The sequence below is a fragment of the Mus musculus genome, chromosome 1 (assembly GCF_000001635.26).
Source record: "Mus musculus strain C57BL/6J chromosome 1, GRCm38.p6 C57BL/6J".
Lineage (NCBI taxonomy): Eukaryota > Metazoa > Chordata > Mammalia > Rodentia > Muridae > Mus > Mus musculus.
Genome location: NC_000067.6, coordinates 53,975,163 through 53,995,040, shown reverse-complemented (window position 1 = coordinate 53,995,040; position 19,878 = coordinate 53,975,163). Strand labels below are relative to the sequence as shown.

General features: G+C 43.4%; 1 protein-coding gene across 7 annotated transcripts in view; it reads left to right on the top strand.

Moving 5' to 3' along the window:
- Nucleotides 1-19,878, top strand: part of Hecw2 (HECT, C2 and WW domain containing E3 ubiquitin protein ligase 2) — a 388,163-nt gene that overhangs the window by 199,994 nt on the left and 168,291 nt on the right. Inside the window, exon 1 of one of the 7 annotated variants that reach the window (XM_006496069.4) lies at nucleotides 16,138-16,846. The exons of 5 other annotated variants lie outside the window; for them this stretch is intronic. The gene's annotated coding sequence lies outside the window, so the exon portion shown is untranslated. Of the gene's footprint in view, nucleotides 1-16,137; nucleotides 16,847-16,872; nucleotides 17,152-19,878 lie in introns of those variants that run through there. One more of the 7 variants, XM_011238537.3, reaches the window with a different exon arrangement.

The following is a 19,878-nucleotide window of genomic DNA, read 5'->3' as shown; positions in this document are numbered from 1 at the left end:
AACTGATCTGGCCATTGCTGTTGTTTTAGCCGAATTGAGCTATATTTTAATAAACCATCTGCATGTGGATTGTGCCTTAGTTTTGTTTCTGTTGCTATGATAAGATTCTCTGGCAGAAGCAACTGATTTCCAGCTTATTAGCAATGGATGCATGGGCTGGATAGTTCCATGTCAAGTTGACACAAGCTAAAGTCATCAGAGAGAGGGAATCTCAATTCAGAATATGCCTCCATAAGATTAGGCATTAGGACATTTTCTTAATTAGTGACTGATGGGGGATGGCCCAGTTTATTGTGATGTGGTATAATCCCTGCGTGGTGGTCCTGGGTTTTATGGGAAAGCAGGCTGAGCAAGATAATGAACAGCACCCTCCATGGTCCCTGCATCAACTCTTGCCTCCACGTTCCTGCCCTCCTTAAGTTCCTGTCATGACTTCCATCAGTGGCGGACTATGGTGTGGAAGTATAAAGGTGAATAAACCTTTTCCTCCCCAACTTGCTTTTTGTCATCTGTTTTACCATAACATACCAACCTAAGACAACGAAAGCATCAAAGTAACATTACATAAAACCATATGTGGACAGTTGGAGGGATGGTTTTATGCTGATGTAACCCTTAGTATCAGGGATGTGAGAGTCAGGTGGGGTTATCAGTGAAGTCTGTGGGTACAGAACAGCATCTAAGAAGGACTTTGGGTTTGGGGGGAACCCTCTTCTTAGCAACTGTTTATTGTAAAGGGTTGCTAATGAAACTCAGCTTCCCAATAGGGAAAAATGATATAATTGTCAAGAGGTGATGTGTTAGTTAATTTCTTGTTGTAAAAGAATGCCCCAATAAAAGCAACTTAGAAGACAAAGGATTTATTTTGGCTAACAGTTCCAGAAGGGATACATCATGGCAGGAAATGCATGGCATCAGGAATGTGAGGCTAGGCCTGCAGTCAGGGAGCAGAGCAAGAACAACAGGAAGTGGGGCCAGGCCATAAAACCTCAGAGCCTTGCCACAGTGACATGCTTCCATCAGCCAAGTACATATCCTAAAGGGTTCAGAACCTGGCTGAGTAGCACTGCCAGCTGAGGGCCAAGTGTTCAAACACACTAGCTGTGGAAGAAATTTCATATTCAAATGGTAACAGATAGCTTTGAGAAGACAGACCTATGCAATGGAAGAAGTAGGAACTCCTTTTTTTTTTTTTTTTTTTTTTTTTTTTGGTTTTTCGAGACAGGGTTTCTCTGTGTAGCCCTGGCTGTCCTGGAACTCACTTTGTAGACCAGGCTGGCCTCGAACTCAGAAATCCGCCTGCCTCTGCCTCCCAAGTCCTGGGATTAAAGGCGTGTGCCACCACGCCCGGCAGAAGTAGGAACTCTTAAAAGAATCCTCTACCAGTTTCTGTCTGCACCCCAGAACTGACCCTGTGCCAAACTCTCCATAACCAAATAACACCAGGAGAGAGTTGGTCTCCCAGGAGTGCTGACGTACCTGAGAGCACAGGTGAGACCACCACTTCTGCTCAAATTCCTGGCCCAAGAGGGACCCTCCCAGAGCCATCCAGATTCAGGAACCAAGGAACAGCTGGGGATAGGATCCTTGGTGTGTCTCTAACCAAACAAATAAAGGATTTGTATGACAAGAACTTCAAGTCTCTGAAAAGAAATCAAAGAAGAAATCGAAGAAGATCTCAGAAGATGGAAAGATCTCCCATGCTCATAGATTTGCAGGATTAATATAGTAAAAATGGCCATATTGCCAAAAGCAATCTACAGATTCAACGCTATCTCTATCAAATTCCAACTCAGTTCTTCATAGAGTTAGAGCAATTCTCAAATTCATTTGGAATAACAAAAACGCAGGATAGCAAAAACTATTCTCAACAATAAAAGACCAGGAATCACCCACCATCCCTGATCTCAAGCTGTGCTACAGAACAATAGTGATAGTGATAGCAATAGTGATAAAAGAATAAAACAACACAACTGTATGGTATTGGTACAGTGACTGACAGATAGATTAATGAAATAGAATTGAACACATAGAAATGAACCCACACACCTAAGGTCACTTGATCTTTGACAAAGGAGCTAAAACCATCCAGTGGAAAAGAGACAGCATGTTCAACAAATGGTGCTGGTTCAACTGTCGGTCAGCATGTAGAAGAATGCAAATTAATCCATTCTTATCTCCTTGTACAAAGCTCAAGTCCAAGTGGATCCAGGAACTCCACATAAAACCAGATACACTGAAACTGATAGAGGACAAAGTGGGGAAGAGCCTCGAACACATGGGTACAGGGGAAAAGTTCCTGAGCAAAACACCAATGGATTATGCTCTAAGATAAAGAATTGACAAATGGGACCTCATAAATTACAAAGCTATTGTAAGGCAAAGGACACTGTCAACAGTACAAAATGGCAACAGATTGGGAAAAGATCTTTACCAAGCCTCCGATAGAGGGCTAATATCCAATATGTACAAAGAACTCAAGAAGTTAGACTCCAGAACCAAATAACCCTATTAAAAAATGGGGAACACAAGATACAATTTGCAAAACAGAAGAAAATCAAGAAGAGGGAAGACCAATGGGTGGATACTTCATTCCTCCTTAGAATAGGGAACAAAATACCCATGAAAGGAGTTACAGAGACAAAGTTTGGAGCTAAGACGAAAGGATGGACTATCCAGAGACTGGGGATCCATCCCAAAATCAACCATCAAACCCAGACACTATTGCATATGCCAGAAAGATTTTGCTTAAGGGACCCTGGTATAGCTGTCTCGTATGAGGCTATGCCAGTGCCTGGCAAATACAGAAGTGGATGCTCACAGTCATCTATAAGATGGAACACAGGGCCCCCAATGGAGAAGCTAGAGAAAGCACCCAAGGAGCTGAACGGGCCTGCAACCCTATAGGTGGAACAACAATATGAACTAACCAGTACCCACAGAGCTCGTGTCTCTATCTGCATATGTATTAGATTGGGAAGAGAGGCCCCTTGGTATTGCAAACTTTATATGCCCCAGTACAGGGGAACGCCAGGGCCAAGAAGCGGGAGTGGGTGGGTAGGGGAGCAGGGTGGAGGGAGGGTATAGGGAACTTTCGGGATAGCATTTGAAATGTATATAAAGAAAATATCTAATATAAATAAATAAATAAATAAATATGAAAAAAAGGGGGAACAAAGCTAAACAAAGAATTCTCAACTGAGGAAACTCAGATGACAGAGAAGCACCTAAAGAAATGTTCAACATCCTTAGTCATCAGGGAAATGCAAATCAAATGACCCTGAGATTTCACCTCACACCAATCAGAATGGTTAAGATCAAAAACTTAACAGCAGATGTTGGTGAGCATGTGGAGAAAGAAAAACACTCCTCCATTGCTTGTGGGATTGCAAGCTTGTACAACCACTCTGGAAATCAGTCTGGCGGTTCCTCAGAAAATTGGACATAGTACTACCTGAGGACCCAGCTATACCACTCCTGGGCATATACCTAGAAGATGCTCCAACATCTAATAAGTACACATGCTTCACTATGTTCATAGCAGCTGTATTTATAATAACCAAAAGCTAGTAACAACCCAGATGTCCCTCAACAGAGGAATGGATTCAGAAAATGTGGTGCATTTACATAATGGAATACTACTCAGCTATTAAAAACAATGGACTTCACAAAATTCACAGGCAAATGGATGGATCTAGAAAATATCATCCCGAATGAGGTAGCTCAGTCACAAATGGTATGTACTCTTTGATAAGTGGATATTAGGCAAAGAACGTGGAATACCCACAGTACAACTCAAGGGCCATATGAAACTCAAGAGGAAGGAAGACCAAAGAGTGGATGCTTCAGTCCTACTTTGGAGGGGAAACAAAATAATCCAGGGAAGTAGAGGGTGGGAGGGACTTGGGAGGAAGAGAAGAAGGGGAGGGGAAAAAGAGAGGAAGAATCAGGTATGGGAGGAGATGTGGGAGATGCACAGATGGTCAGGAAATTGACCAGAGGTGTGCAGCAATGGGGGATGGGGAACTGGGGTAGCAACCAGAAAGTCCCAGATGCCAGGAGAGCATGAGCCTCCCAGGACCTCCCAGGGATGACATCAGCTGAAATACCCCACAAAGGGGAGGGAGAAAGAGGTTAGGCATGCACATACACCCTCGATGAGGGATAGGACCACCCACCCTCCTCCAAAATTTTAGCCCAGAATTGCTCCTGTCTAAAAGAAATACAGGGACAAAGAGTGGAGCAAAACCTGAAGGAAAGGCCATCCAGAGACTGCCTCACCTGGGGATCCATCCCAAACCCAGACACTATTGCTGATGCCAAGAAGTGCTTGCTGACAGGAGCCTGATACAGCTGTCTCCTGAGAGGCTTTGCTAGAACCTGACCAATACAGATGTGGAGACTCACAGCCAACTATCAGACTGAGCATGGGGGACATCAGTGGAGGAGTTAGGGAAAGGACTGAGGGAGCTGAAGGGGCCTTATCTGGCATTAATGGGAGGGGAGGCCCTTGGTCCTGTGAAGGCTTGGTGCCCCAGGGTAGAGGAATGCTAGGGCAGTGTGGCAGGAATGGGTGGGTGGGTGGGGGAGCTCCTCATAGAAGCAGGGTAAGGAGATGGGGATGGGATAGAGGGTTTGCAGAAGGGAAACTGGGAAAAGGGATAACATTTAAAATGTAAACAAATAAAATATACAATTAAAAAAAAAAGTCTCCTCTAAACACCAATGAGTGCTGGAAGAAACTGTCAAAGTTGCCTTTTTCAGCACTCTGGAAATTAACCAAAGGCTTCTAAGTATATAAGAAGTACAGTGCTTTAAAGCTTACTTATTTCATCCCCAGCTTCATTGTAGCTTTGAAAAGCTACAGCCTTACAACCCTAATACCATGAAGATCACTTGGCAGTCCACAAAGTGGCCATAATGTGCTTAGAGCTCCCCCTGTAAGCTTCATCCCTGATGAACTACCACCACTCAAGGATTCTGGCTACTCTCTGGAGTAGCCTCGTTCTGAGGGGTGGGGGAGGGGCTCTTCTTTATAAATGAAAATAGTTCCTTTTACTTTTTATTATGTGTGTATGTGGGTGCAAATGCTCAAGGGCGCTGAGTCACACTTGAACCCCAAGTCAAGGTTGCTGGGAACTGAACCCAGGTCCTCTGCAAGAGCAATAAGCACTTGTAACCATCAAGCCATATCTCCAGTACCTTATAGGACTTTTTTTTTCTATTGCTGTGGTAAAACGCATAACCTGGGCAACCTATAGAAGAAAGGTTTTACTTGGAGCTTACAGATCCAGGGGCATAGGAATTCATCGCCACCATGGTGGAGAGCAGCAGGCAGGCAGGTATGGTAGGAAGCAGCAGCTGAAAACTTACATCCCAAGCTGCAGAGAGCAAGCAGAGAGCACACCTGAAGCTTCGACTCTATCCCTGATGACTACCCTCCCTCCTTCTCTAACAGTTTCACCCACTGTGAGACAAGCTTTCAAACAGATAAGCCTATGGGGGCTGTTTACATGCAAACCACCACACCTGCCTGAAAGCAGGCAGTGACAGGTCTTTAGCACTGCAGTTGCCTGAGGTGGACATGCCGCCACCAGATTCATATAAAGGGGTGGCTGAAAAACGCATTGAAACAATGTGGGCAAAAGGCAGACTTGAAAAAGCACACATATAGTCCTAGACATCATATGTTCAGGACTATATACATGCCCACGAAAGGTGAAAGGTCATGCTTTCTTTCCTCTGCCTCACCTGAGGCTTATACAGTCAGGAAGTAAACGTTAAGGCAGAGATAGTGTCTTGACAGTGTGACCTACTGTACATACAGCACACGAATAAGGATAGGAGACTTACAGGATACTGTGCAAGGGAATTATGTAAAAATGATTGTTAATATTACAATTAATTAATATAAAAATGAATATTAATAATATATTAATGCTGAAAATTAATACAGTGGCAGTTATTCCTTAACCAGCTGCTTCTCCATATAACCACACAGAAACCTTTTCATATATTTTGTTTTTGTTTTTTTCAAGACAGGGTTTCTCTGTATAGCCCTGGCTGTCCTGGAACTCACTCTGTAGACCAGGCTGGCCTCGAACTCAGAAATCCTCCTGCCTCTGCCTCCCAAGTGCTGGGATTAAAGGCATGTGCCACCACACCCGGCCCTTTTAATATTTCAAAGCTTAGGCATTAGCTGGGCAAACTCTCAAGTAGCTCATCTGAGTTAACCTGACCCCCAAGCTCCATCCAGTTGTGTGGAGGCTAGCAATACCTTCCAGGCCCATGGTGCCTTCCGGGTTCTCACATGCTTTGTGGTGAAAGGGGCCTCCTCTTTCTTAACAGAGTTCCTTTCTCTGTCCCAGGAAGTCCTGCCTTAAACTTCCTGCCTAGCTAATTAGCCATCAGATTTTTGTTAAGGCCAATCAGAGAATGCCTTAGGTAGGTAAGGAAGAACAGACCACAGTTTCACATGGTGCACCCCAACAGAATTTTTGTTTTGTGTAGATGTTAGTTGTTTAAATGAACTGAGCAGACATTGGAGGCCACACTTAACACCTGTTTCACAGTCTTTACCTAAGATAATAAACCAGGATTGTCTAGTATTAAGATTTCAGTTTTGGGCTGCACGTTTCTCTCTTAGCCTGCTTTCCCCTCTTAGGGGGCAACATACCACATAAAGAGAGGTACAACAATCATGTTTTCAGCTTTCTTTTTTATTTTATTTATTTATTTATTTATTTATTTATTTATTTATTATATGTAAGTACACTGTAGCTGTCTTCAGACACTCCAGAAGAGGGAGTCAGATCTCGTTATGGATGGTTGTAAGCCACCATGTGGTTGCTGGGATTTGACCTTCGGAAGAGCAGTCGGGTGCTCTTACCCACTGAGCCATCTCACCAGCCCACGTTTTCAGCTTTCAATGAGCCTATCTGTGGCAGTAGCACCCAGATCAGAAGACAGTATTTCCGGTACCCCAGAAGCTGAAGCTTGCCTCCTGTTCTTCCAGTGAACCCCCTCATCAGAAGGCGCTGTTGTCCTGGCTCCCAGCACCATTGAGGACATAATGACTTTCATTGTGTCTACTGAGGACTAACCCAGAAGACCGCAGGATGTTTTCATCGGAAGTGTGCGGTGCAGTGAATTTTAACAGACACACAGCCTGTCTCAGCACCCCAAAATCCTCATAAGAGTTGACTTCCAAAACTGTAGGCCAAATTTGCCTAATTTGGGACTGTCAAACAAAGGGAATTCCGTGGCTTTGGTGTTTATCGCCTTCTTGGCCGTTCATTGTCTTGGTGACACAAAAGCTCTCTGACTTATCCTCTGAGATGCCGCTTTCTAGGCTTGGGTTTTAGTTTCAGCTCCTTCTGCTGGCTTCCACATTTCCTGTACATTGGAGATGACCATAAAGGTCTTGACTAGGATAAGGCCTAGGTGCTCTGTGTGGTATACATCTGCATTCCAGCAAAAGATAGAAAATGCTCGATGCCTGCCTGTCGTATTCTTTGATTTTTATTTTTTTAATTTTAGAAGGTTACATCTATTTCTTCTGTATGTGCGTGGGGATATGGGTACACATGTATTATGCGTGTGTCTGTCAGAGAACACCTTTTAGGAGTCATTTCTGTCCTGAAGCCATCTAAATGATTGAACTCAGGTCTTCTAGCTTGATACCAGTACCTTCCCCCACTGAACCATTCCTCAGGCCTTGGCTCTCCACGTGTTTGTAATACTAAGGCTGATTTAGGTTAATGTGCACACTGTGAGTTTCTCATCCTTTTTGCATGTAATATTTTCAAGCTTGTTAGTTGTTCCCTTCTGTGTGGTTAGTTATTCCTTTCTAGTTTAAGTTCTGTGTGGTGACTAAGTGAAGTTGCCATCCTCGGTGAGTGGTGGTATGTGTTTTAAGTTGTTCTAAGTTCATATGTTAAAAATATTCCATGTGTCTTAATGAGTTGCAGAGTCTTAGAGGTCAATGTGAAAAGCCATAAAAGAAAACATCTTAAGAATAGTTTTAGCATTTTCATGCATCTGACTTTGTTCATTAAATCATAACAATTTTTTTCATGTGACAGCTGTTACCTTCCTGCAACTTCTGTTTTTTGTCTTCTTGTATTCTTATCTAAGTTTTAAATTAGAAAACTTGCTTTTTTTTTCCAAACATTTTATTGAGCTGTTTATATAGAAACTCTGAAGCAGGCTAGAAGGTAAAATCACAAATCATAGTGAGGGTATTTTATAATGAAAATACTTACAGACTCTTAAATATAGCTTGTTAGGGAAGGGCGGAAGGGAACCAAGTTGTTACAGTTTGTTCCAGGAAAGGCATCTTGGATGGATGCCATTGACTCTCACAAAGATGTCCTACGATTTCAGCTTTATTTGCTATATTTAACCTTTCCCAAAAATGATTATGAAACGAGTGTGTGCAATAAACTGAAGGAATAAGCACAATTCCTTTAGTTAGTTGAAAATAGGCACGTTTTCTCTTCCAAAGATATTGCTATAGTTTTAATGAAAATTTGAGCAGGATCTGTTCGCATGAGGCTTTGGGTAACTCCAGAGCTCACTCCCTCTGGCCAGCTCCATTCTGGGGGAGCTGCCGCTGGTCTGCTTGGTGTATTTGTTGTAAGGAGAACATTCTGAAAGCTTCTTCAGATTCTGTGTCAGTGCTTTAGTCTTTCCTACTGGCCACACGAGGGACACTAACACAGGGGATGCTGAGCTGCCCCGGGCTCCTTGCTGCTCACTTGATATTATTTTACAATCCTTTATATTGTTGCTGTCCCACCTTTGCAGACAAGAAGACCAAAACTTTGGAAGGTTAATCATTTGTCCAAGGTGTCTAATTCAGAAAGATAACCGGAGCTATCCTCACAAGCTGTCAGATATCTCTTAGTCATAGAATTAAGGGAGAAAGTATCTCACATTGAATTAATTAAACAAACATTAAAGAAATGTAATGGACAAATTTAGTATGTTCATTTATAGCTTATAAGAACAAATTTGGATGTGTAAAGATTGGCTTTATTCTTTTTCTAGTAAGAGACACAATAGTATTGGGGGAAATATCTTTCAGTCTTCCTCGCTAAAGGTCCTGGCAACTAGGATGTGGTAGTTATTATTGTGACATTATCCATTGTGTGGACAGACACATACACCCATGAGCCTCCTCTTACACCTTTTATAAACACCATGTTTAACTTGGACATGAAAAAAGTTATTCTTGGCAACATTTTTGTAGCAAAAATAGAAACTGTAGGGACCTCTGTGCCAGCTACTGACCAGAAGCAGGAATTATAAAAACTATGTCTGCACCTAACTTTTGACACTATTGAGAATGCCAATCAATTTTTCAAACTATGGCTCAAGGTTTGCTTGTATTAGAATTGCTTGGATTTGTTATTGAAACACAGATTCATGATGCCCTTTACCAAATGTGTCAAAATTTCTGTGGTTTTCTTGAAATCTGAGTCTTAAACAAGAGTCGCAGGCAATCGTAACCCACATGCAGTCAGATTTGAAAGCTGTTCTTTCAGGGAGCAAAAATCCGCATGGCATGTTTGACTCTGACTCATAGTATGCCATGTTAAATTCTAATACCAATTCTGAGAATGTTCATTAATGCAAATATGCTGGAGTTTCCTGATGCATGCTTTCAGCAGGGCAGCTCTTGGATGTATTCCTGACCTAACTGCTCTCTCAATCACTGAAAATCATCTAAAGCATCATTGGAAGAAGATTTCCATGTTGTGGATCAAGGGAATATAATCAAGTGAAACGTTTTACATTGTTATTCACTGGTTTCATTTTAATTGCAGATTTTTTACATGCCTAAAATCTATGTCAATATCTATCCTTACTTACAATAATATTATATTTGGAATAAAAACCAGCATAACTCTGACCCATGGCTCCAGCTGCATATGTAGCAGAGAATGGCCTTGTTGGACATCAGTGGGAGGAGAGGCCCTTGGTCCTGAGAAGGCTGGATGCCCCAGTGTAGGCAAATGCCAGGACAGGGAAGTGGGAGTGGGTGAGTTGGTAATCAGAGGGAGAGGGGATGGGATAGGGGGTTTTCAGAGGGAAAACCAGGAAATGGGATAACATTTGAAATGTAAATAAAGAAAATATCTAATAAAAAAGCGCATAACTTCCTCTAATCAAGGTTGGAGGCTTTTTCTTACCTCCACCCCCAAAATTGTCATCAGTCAGTGAAGAGATTTCCAACTGGCCAGAGTGCTGATAATAAAGAGATTGAGTGCTCAGTCCTAAGCCAAGCATATGTATTAACCCCCACAGAGCATATACACACATAAACACACACAGACACAACATACACGCACATACATACATATACACACGTACATGTGTACACACATAAACACACACACCATACACGTATACATACATACATACATACATACACTCACTACACACACATACACACACACACACACACACACACACACACACACACACACACCAAGGAAGAGAAGGCAAAAAGAGTTTAAGAGCTGAAGGATGAGAGGAGTGTTGTAAAGTACTGTCCTCTGGTCAAGACATGGCAGTTGCAAATTGTGGACTCACCCCAGCTGTGGTTACATGCAGGAGACCTAGATGAAAGTCAAGCTAGCCAAAATCCTGGCACAGACCACCTGTATCTTTTTGTCTCCCAGATGGGGGACTGAAGAGGCTGCCTAGAAAGCTACTTTAAGAGTTAGAAGAGGGCTGTCTATGTATACTAACATTGCCTGGGGTGAGTTCTTAATGGCCATCCCTTATTATTGAAGTTGGTTGCTTGCCACTTCCTAAGCTAAATTTTAAGGATGTATTTCATATATGTATATCAACTTGGGGTTAGATTTGAAGCCCTATTTTTTTTTTTTTAAATCCGGGATCTGACTTTTATGTACATTAAGAACAACTTTCTGATTCATGTAGAAATGTGTTTCCTCTGGGAGATTTTGGAATCTGAAAACAGTGAACATGCAATGTCTGGTTGCTTCCCAAGCACAAGGGGAGAGTGGAAAGCTCCCAATCAAAACTGCAACAGAGGCAGGCCTGCATGGTGATGCTCTGGTAGTGGGCACTGGTGAGGTCAGACTATAGGCATGTGGGGCTCATAAACACAAGCAAGATTCCTAAAGGCTTTTCAGGAAGAGAGTTGCCCCTTTCTGATGTGCAAACCCTGCTGCAGGTTTGTGTTTGGTGGCAGTGTAGAGGTAGCCAGCCATGGATGCACAGCTGGACTTGGTTGTCAGGTTGCGTTGTGACCTGAAGGTTGTATATCTGCTTTCCTGCTTCACTGCCAATAAGCATTCTTCGAGCTTTGGGGAATGAGCTACTTTAGTTAAGTGGTATCTTTAATTTTCTAAGATTAATCCATTCAGCAGCCACAAACCATAGTGCTTCCCTCGGGCATCCCTTGGAATCAATAGATTTGAATGCTAGGGACTCTAAAAATAATCAATTGAGGTTTCAGGGAGTGATCTGGTGGAGCTGGGAGAAAGGACCAGTTTCCATTCTTTTGTTCTTAGCCTTCAACTTCTTTCCCTGTGCAGATACTTCAAATTCCTAGAGCCTGCCCTCCCCACCCCACCCCACCCCCACCTCCCATGCCTCAATCCCTCCCCTCTCCCCCTCTACCCGCTCCTCTACCCACCTCCACCTCTGTGCTCTGGTCACACTGATCCTTTGCCATCCTGAAAAGCACAGCACAGCCTTTTGCCCTTGGGCCACTACCCTGCCCTTCCATGAGGGATCACCTCCCTTTCCTCTCCTCCAAACCTCGTCAGCATCATTCAGGGCTCAGCTGAGTGACCTTCCTGTTAGTCCATGGATTGGGTCTTTTGGGTAGCAGCTCACACTCAGGCCTTCTCTTTTCCCTGTGTAAAATGTACCCTCATACTATATATTTGCATATTTAATGTCCCTTCTGTTTAGACCATGTCCCTTCTGTATCTGCCATGCCTCGTACCACACAAAGTCATTTTATCATAGTAATGAAAGCACAGTGGTGATCTATGAATGTGCCTCCCCCATTTTAATGCCGTTATTTATTTCTCTGACATCCCTCATAAACAACTGTAGGCTGGAGAAAGAAATAGGATAGGAAGGTTCTGGGGTCGATACTGACTGTTATGTTCTCAGTACATTTGTTTACCATGATGGAGGAGGTGTCATGTCTAAATTACCTGTGTTTTAAAAGTTCCCTCTTTGTGAAACAAATGTGTCCATGTGTTGGTGTGATTCCTATGTGCCAGCACTTAATGTCTCCCCATATCCCATACTTTAAAGCTCTTATTTTTTTCTTTATTAGATATGTTCTTTATTTACATTTCAAATGTTATCCCCTTTCCTGCTATCCCCTCCGAAAACCCCCTATCCTCTCTTCCCTCCCCTGCCCACCAATCCACCTACTCCCACTTCTTGGCCCTGGCATTCTCCTATACTGGGGCATAGAGCCTTCTCGGGACCAAGGGCCTCTCTTCCCATTGATGACCGACTAGGCCATCCTCTGCTACATATGCAGCTGGAGCCATGAGTCCCACCATGTGTTTTCTTTGGTTGGCGATTAAGATCTTCTTGTTAATTGGGAATTTAGTTCCTGCTCTATGTACAGTATTGGGTATATAGTAAATTTGAAATCGATTGTAAAAGTAGTTTGTGCTAGGGACAAGCAGGATCCTTTATATAGGAATGGGGGAGGTGGGTGCATTTAAGACAATGGATGGTCCAGAATCTGGGAGTCAGCTGAGGTGCCATACCTATGTATGACGATCAGGCCTGGAGACCTATTCCTGTACTGTGAGCCTTCCAGTAGCCCAGGGGAATCTGCTGTTCTCTCACTAGAAAACGGCCGAGAACTCAAGGTTTTGAACTGTTTTTCACTGAGAATGAGATCAGAGACACTCTGTTATTAAGTCTGCTGTAAACTGGCTACAGCCACCTTTGATGCTAATAAAGAGACTGAATTAGTGTTTTCTGGGCCTATTTACTGATCTAATAGTGACTAAGGCCATTATGAACCCACTGGCAAGTTAGTTAAGATGCTGCAGTTTTCAGGAGTGTTACTTGACGGAGGCAGAATAATGTACAAGCACCTGGCTTTGAGCATTGTTTCGATCTGGGTTCAAATCATGTCAATCATGAATCTGCGGTCTCTTCCTCTGTTCGTGGGTCTAACCTTGCTACCGACTTCATTCTTAGAGCACTGCGGTAGCAGTCAGCAGAATGTTGCTTTGTTCGTTTGGTTAGTTGGTTTGTTTTGTTTTTACAGACAGGGTGCCTAGCTCTGGCTGGCCTCAAACTTGAGCTGCCTGTGCCTCAGCCTCTTCACTGTTGGAAATGCAGTTGTGTGCCAGAGACCATTTTAAAAGCAAAGTCTTTATGTTCCTGGCACATAGTAGGCACTCTATCTACATTTGCTACTGTTTCCCCACGCAGGAAAAGCGTGATGATTTGTCCCAAGACTGCTCGGGGTTTGTCAAGTATGGCTGGTGGGCTTTCCAGCACCAGAACTCGCATAGCTCAGTGGATCATTAGAGCATCCAGGAAGTGGGTGTTAGGGTCACAGGAACAACACAGAAGAAAATGCAGTTGCCAGCTGTAAGGGAGAGCTGACACCCCATCTACCTCCTTCCACAGGAAACTCACCACAACACTAGGACATTTCACCTTGTTTACCTGCAGGCGTTGGAAAGGTTTTATAGTCTTAGATTGCATTCAGCAAGTACTTAGTAATTGCAGGGTGTGATACAGATGGGCTCATAGCTTCACAGAGCACTTTTCTATTTAAAATACTAATGAGTCTGAATTGGGTATTCCCCCTCAAACTCTTTTGAGTATAAGACAAGGGGGCTGAAGAGATGGCTCAGTGGTTAAGAGCACTGACTACTCTTCCAGAATTCCTGAGTTCAATTCTCAGCAATCACGTGGTGGCTCACAGCCATCTATAGTGCGATCTGATGACCTCTTCTCATCTGTCTAAAGACAGTGACAGTGTATTCACATACATAAAATGAATACATAAATCTTAAAAAAAAAAGAGGCAAGGGTACAAGCTGTATATTTTTATTTTTGAAATTTTCTGCCTTTCCTCCATCCAGCCTTTCCCATGTACTCTCTCAAAATCATGGTCCACTTCTTTAATTATTCTCTCTCTCTCTCTGTCTCTCTGTCTCTGTCTCTCTCTCTCTCTGTCTCTCTCTCATTGTGTGTGTGTATTCCTAAATACAAAACTATAGTCTGCTCAGTCTGTATATGTTACATGTATGTATCTCTCTCTCTCTCTCTCTCTCTGTCTCTCTCTCATTGTGTGTGTGTGTGTGTGTGTGTGTGTGTATTCCTAAATACAAAACTATAGTCTGCTAAGTCTGTATATGCTACATGTATGTATTTTTCGGGGCTGGCCATTTGGTACTGGGTGACCAGTTGGTGTGCTCTGGGGACAACCATTTCTCCTGCTCTCAGCATTCCTCAATTGTTTGTAGTTTTTTGTCTACCATTGAGGTTCCATGGGTACTGTGGAGGCAGCCATGTTGGTGAGACCTCACATGTGTAGCTTCTGCTATTTCCAGGAGATGAGCTCTGACATCACACTTCCTATCTTCTGGCTCCTGCTATCTTTCTGCCTCTTCTGAAATAATTCCTGAGGCTTAGGTTGGGGGTGGGGGGGTTGGGCTGCAGATCAGTTGGGGCTGGACAACACACGGTCACTTCCTCTCTGCATTTTAATCAGTTGTGGTTTTCTGTGATATCTGTCTGCTATAAGGAAATTTTTCTTTGATGAAGGGTGAGATCTATACTTATCTGTTGATATAAAGATAATTATTTAGAGTTAAGAATTATTTTTGGTTAATAAAGTGGGTTCTCCTTCTTTATCCAAGGCTAGCTTTGGGTAGTTGGCTAGGTTTCCAGGACCAGACATGATTTTCTTCTTGTTGAGTGTCCCTTCCAGTTAGAAGAGCTATTGATTACTGCCAAGGTATATGCACCAGTATGACAACCTTTGGGCTATCATGTCTTGCAAATCATTGCTTTAGTTCATAGGGATCTTAGATAGGTAGGATGCCTGGTTGCTTCCCTTTCTTGAGTGTTTTCATGCTGCCTTCTGGTATCACAAAAGCTAGTCTTCAGGTGGGAGGCTTTCAGGTCAGATCCATCTAGGCTCTCCAGGTTTTGTGTATGAAATCCATGGTGGTGTCAGCCTCTGGGAGGCAACTGAGTATAACAGAAACAGCCTGTACTGTTTTGGCAGACTCTTGGAAATCCTGATGAACAACTCAAAACAGAGCTTCTCACACCTTTTTGTGTTTTGTTGTTTGGTTGGTTTTTAATTGTTGTTGTTGTTAAATAGTCTATGGCTCTTGAGTTGGAGCATTGTCAGCTCAGATGGGAATACAGATACACACACAACAGAAAGAGAGAGAGAGTGTGTGTGTGTCTGGAAAGAGAGACCCATCTATACCACTCCTCTCATCATATGCCCAAAGGACTGGACATCCTACTCCACAGACGCTTGCTCAGGCCATGTTCATTGCTGCTCTATTCACAACAGCTAGGAAATGCAAACAAACTGAAGGTCCTTCAACTGATGAATAGTTAATGAAAATGTGGAGCATATACACCCTGGGGTAATATTCAGCTATAAAGAAAAATGAAATTGTCAGGTAAATGGATGAACCTAGAAGAGATCATGTTGAGAGAGGTAGTCCTGACCCAGAGAGCTCCAAATCTTCAGATGTGAATACATAACCTGGAGTAACTATGGAAACCAGGAAAGCAGAATGAAGTCATAGGAGGGGGAGTGATAGAGACAATAGTAGTGTTGAAGTGATTTGATGGGGGGAATGGGGCCTTTAGTTAGGGAGGGGAGAAGGAGATTAATACAGAAGAGAGGAGAGGGTAAAATAACAGGAAGAATGTCTAGAGAGTTATAAGGAATTATTTTATTTTCTATCTACTTAAATTACATATAGTACATATAAATCTGATACTAGCTATACTTATTATTGTAGCCATTTATTCATTAAAAGTAAGGTCAGAAGATAACTTCTGAATTGATGACTGTTTGGAGACTTTCATTAAAGCTATATATTGTTTGCAAAGGCTCTAGTCCTTTTTAATAATTTGAGGTGATAAGTCTACAGATTCCTCACTGGACTGATGTGGCTGCTCCCAGTCCATTCACTAGCTTCAGGGAAGGCCATAGCTGATAAATGGGAGTGGTGTACTAGAGATTCCAGAGAGCAGCTTCTCTGTCCAGACTCTATCAGACTGTGTGTGTGTGTGTGTGTGTGTGTGTGTGTGTGTGTGTATAACTCATTCCTTGGAATTCTCCCATGGAAAAGCAAAGGAAGGAAGCCGAGGGGAGGATGGGGCGATTACATCCTGTACCCTTTCCAGGGAGTGGCCACATCTGCCTCAGCAGAAGGGACATAATGGGATGTGTTTTTTCACTTAGGATGCCTGGGCAGTAACAAGACTTGATGTGTGGCCAGGGCAGCTCAGTGTTGTTCTCAGCTGGACAGGACTGTTCTGTATAGGTCACCTCTAGTTCTACCTAGTATTTCATTTCTAGAACATCCGAGGAGCAGGGAGAGGCAGAGCATCAGCCAAGTGGACTTGGCAGGCCCCCAGGAACACCTGAGGACTCCGGGCCTGCTGTGGCCTTGGTTCTGGCTGCCGCTGTGACGAAGCTGCCAAGGGTCTAGGCCAGGTGCATGCTTTTAAGCAGAATGTGACATATCCCTCTTGCTGCTTCCTGCGCCGGGATCGAGCTGATGGATTCTTCCTAGCAAAGACACAGAGGAACTCTTGGGGACTCTTAAAGGTAAGGTACAGGAAAAGTCTGGACTCCTACTTGACTTCCTTGTCCAAGTGTAGGTTTGTGCCTCTCTGTGCCTCTCTCTGAGAAGTTCTTCAGTGTAGTCCTCTCCATTGGTTACCAGTGGTGACTAGTGAGCTGTGTGCTGTGTTTGCCATATTTAGTACTTGACAGCATGGTGCAGGAGACCAGTGCAGGGATTAAGACAGGAAACTTCTGTAGGAAACAGGAAGTCCCCTTGTTGACTTTTTGAAGCCCCCACCACCACTCCCCCACCAGCCCCGTTTGAGTGGATTGCTTCACTGTGTGTGGTAAGTACAGCTTCTCTCTCCAGGAATATTTTTTTAAAGTGCTGAGACTCTGAGCCTAAAGCAGGTTAGATTATCTGCCCCTGGAGAAAGTTACTTATTGATTATTATTTTTTTTGTGTGAAATTTGAAGCTTTTCTTTCAGGGCATGAGGTGCTAAAGCATGTTTCTCTTCAAAGGAAGCAGTCTGTGGACGAGCTGTGGAGACGTGTCCCAGAGACCATGATGTAACAATGATATTAAAATTAAAAACAAAAGGGGGTTATCCATGGGTGACACAAGGCGACAGGGACACCGAGACACAGAGATAGATAGATAGACAGGATTTTATGTATTCCAGCTGACCTTGAAGTTCCAATAGCCAAGGATGACCTTGAACTTATTATCTTCCTGCCTCTACCTTCTGAGTGCCGGGCTTACAGATATGCGACACTGTGCAAAATTTATGACGTTCTAGGAATCAATCCTTGGGTTTATGTGATAGGCAAGCACTCTTCAACTGACTTCTGCTCCCAGCTCTGGAAAGGTTTTTGTTGTTGTTGTTGTTTTGGTTTGGTTTGGTTTGGTTTGGTTTTGGTTTTTAAAAATACGATAAAGAAGGGTTTTGTAATCAAAACCCATTATTGTCATTCGTCTTGTACACGTGCTGCTGAAAAATTTGTTCTGCGTTCCTTGTGTAGAGAGAAGAGGGCACCTCTGTGTGGTTCTAATAGAACTAGACTAAGGTGCATTAAGCATTGAGTGACTTCCATTCCAGAACCAGGCAGGTCTACAGAGCTATGTGCCTTGTGGCAGTTTCTACTTGCTATACAGTATTCTTACATACAAGCACATGTGCCAGATGTGCAGCCTTGTGGCAAGTGTTGGTTAAGAAAGAAGAGTTTGGGGCTGAGGAGAAGCTCAGTCAGTAACGTGCTTGGCACGGAAGCATGGGGACCTGAGTTGAGATCCCCAGAACTTGTGTAAGATGTTGGGATCAGCAGCACATGACGGTAACCGCAGTGGTGGGCGGGCAGGAGGATCCCTGGAGCTCACAGCTCAGCCATTCTAGCCCATTGGTGAGTGTGGCAGTGTGTGCTTCTAACTCCAGTGCTGGATCAACAGACTGGGACAGTCCTTGGGTCTCAGTAGGCAGCTAGCCTAGCCTGAGTGGTGAGCTCCAGGCCAAGGAGAGACCTTGTCTCAGTCATTGTGAGGATGGCGCCTGATGTTGTCCTCTGGCTTCCAGATGCATATATCCAAACACATGAGAAAACACACACACACACACAGAGAGAGAGAGAGAGAGAGAGAGAGAGAGAGAGAGAGAGAGGGGACACACACCACAAATTGAAATAAAAAAACTAAAATGTGAAAACATGGAGGAATGTGCTTTGCATATGAAAATCGGCTTCCTTTGAAAGAAGGTTGAGGTAGATGAAAAGTTCTACAAATGTACGTGTTTCACTCCCGTGGTTTCCAGGCTTGCACCGTCTATTCATATCCTCACTGCAACCCTTCTAAGCCAGGTACCATTAGAATTTTATACACTAAGGAAACAAAGCGCGTGCCATAGAATGGAGAAGTGAAGCTGAAACTTCTCGCTCCTGTAGTCAAACTGCTGCCTCGACAGTCAGAGGTGCAGTACCCATTGCATCTGCAGGATAAGCTCTGCACGTGAAGACAAGCACACTTCTCTTGACACATAGAAAGTCCATGTGGACTTAGTGCTAGTGATGTAGATGTGGTGTTGCATTGAGGTTTCTGCTAAGGTATAGAGATTGGGAGCCTTCTGTGCTGACTGAGTACAAAGCTGGGCTTTGAGGAATTGTTTGGATAAAGAGAGGGGCATAGGGTAGACCTAAAGAATGAAATTATATGATGGTGGTTTGATGTGGAGAGGTGAGAGGTGACTAAGCTACCTTCCGGGGTTGCTGAACTAGAGTCAGAGCTGGGTCCGTGGCCTTTTGCTCTAAGGGTGGAGATTTACATGTGCCACAACTCTGTTCTTCCCTCCTTAAACTTCCAGTCCGTGACGTTCCAGCATGCTCAGTGTGGATGCTTGCAGTGGTATGGCAGACAGTGACATGCAGTGTGTAGGAACATGGTCTTAGGGTAGGGGTCTAGAGTTACTGTGTAGGTACTGGAGGTCCTCATCTTGAACATATTTCTAAAACCTCTCTGATGTCACTTCAGAGAGCTGTGGGTGGTTTTAATGAACTAATAGAGTTTAAATGCTAGGACAGGGCTTGGCAGCAGACATTATGTAGTTACGTATCTGGACTGTGGACACTCACTCCATCAGAACAAAATCTCCACTCCTTTCCTCCCATCTGAGTCTTTACCACATGGGACACTGCCCAGACAGTAGTGGTACTCAAAGAACATTTGTTGAACCATGTTTTAACACTGTTACTTTCTCCATCCTGTCTACGATTGTTACTTTCTTTTGATCTTTTGAGGCTTAAACTGTTTAACTATCTTTGACCTACTAACAGGTTTCCCCAAATTAAAGCCTGTACGTTTCTCCAAATTAAAACCTGTAGAAAAAGATATTTTTTTCTGTATTTTAAGTGGTTTTCCTTAGGATACAAAATAATGGGTTGTGAGTTGTGTACAGTCATGTGCCATTACTTTGTTCATATTCATTCTCTGAATTATCTGCCTTGACCTTTCCACCTCCTGCTGCTCTGCTTCCTTCCTCCTTTTAAATGGTCTTCTTCCTCCTGCTTTTATGCTTCTCGAGCGTGT